The 1,211-nt window shown below is 45.0% G+C and overlaps 1 non-coding gene across 1 annotated transcript; it reads left to right on the top strand.

Moving 5' to 3' along the window:
* Positions 1 to 568: 568 nt before the first annotated feature.
* LOC145065210 (small nucleolar RNA R71) lies at positions 569 to 675 on the top strand. The gene has a single exon (XR_013688356.1). It is a non-coding gene; the product is annotated as a small nucleolar RNA R71 (small nucleolar RNA).
* Positions 676 to 1,211: the final 536 nt, after the last annotated feature.

Genomic DNA, 1,211 nt, shown 5'->3' with positions numbered 1-1,211 from the left:
GTGTCTTTTCTCGGACGCGGCTATAAATCTAGTGAACATTTCTTCTAAATCGGCCTTCTTTTCCACAACCGGTTCTTCCTTTTGATAAAAACCCCTCTCATTCTGCTTGTATTTCTCCTCCTTTGCCTTTTTGTATTCTTCATACGGGAGTCATTCCTTCTTCAGTTTCTGCCAATTCTCGTCGTATCGATCGCCGCTTGAGTAGAACACCTGCGCCTTCTTGTTTCCATTTTCATCCAAGTCACAATCCTTTGTGAGATGAGGCCCTCTACAGTTTTCGCATCCAACTCGAATAGCATGGATTGTTTGATCCATCTTTGTCATCATTCTATCTAAACTATCGAGCTTAGCCATAATCGCCGCCATGCCATCATTGGCCGAGTTCACTACCCCCCGACTTACTTCATTTCTTCGGTTGTGGTATTCTCTAGAATGATTAGAGAATTCTTCAATTAATTCCTTGATTACTGGGGCTGCCTTCTTTGTGAGTGGGCCTTGCGAGTCGAGCAATTGTCTTGTGGTGACATTGACTCCATCATAGAAGATGGAGACCTCTTGTTGGCTATTAAGGTAATGGTTTGGGCAATTTCTGAGAAGACCTTTGTACCTTTCCCACGCCTCATAAAGAGACTCTCCGGGTTGTTGCTCGAAGTTGGCAATGGCTTTCTTTAACTTGGCTATTTTGGAAGGCGGGCAAAAGTGGTCTATGAACTCTTCTTTCATCTTAGCCCATGTGGTGACCGACCCGGGAGGAAGTAACTTGAGCCAATCCTTTGCAGCACCCTTGAATGTGACTGGAAGCATACAAAGTAGCTGGGTCTCGCGTGGCACATTTGGTACATTGAAGTAGTCAGCCACATCATTTACTTCATCCAAGTGCTTGTAAGCATCTTCGTGGTCTTTTCCATAGAAGGGAATCTCCTTGAGTTGAGCGAGGATATGACCCTTAAGCTCAAAAGTAGCAGTTGCAGGAATTGCAGGCTGCACAAGTCCTGGGCCAGTGTCATCGCGCATCCTCTTCTTCCATTCCCCCATGGGGACTTCATCGATATTAGCCATAGTGATAGCTAAATCGTCTTTAAAATCGGATTCGTGCTCGTATGTAGGTTCTTCTTCTTCCTCGGTCTCGTAATCGGTGTCTTCTTTAATTGGGTCTTCAATTTTCAAAGAGGCGCTAGATGCTCCTGATTTGCTGCTCTTCTTCTTGCTGA

This window comes from Lactuca serriola, chromosome 7, assembly GCF_051521515.1.
Source record: "Lactuca serriola cultivar US96UC23 chromosome 7, Lser_US96UC23_V15, whole genome shotgun sequence".
In the NCBI taxonomy this organism is placed as follows: domain Eukaryota; kingdom Viridiplantae; phylum Streptophyta; class Magnoliopsida; order Asterales; family Asteraceae; genus Lactuca; species Lactuca serriola.
The sequence above is the reverse complement of the archived record's forward strand: the minus strand, read 5'-3'. Positions and strand labels throughout refer to the sequence as shown.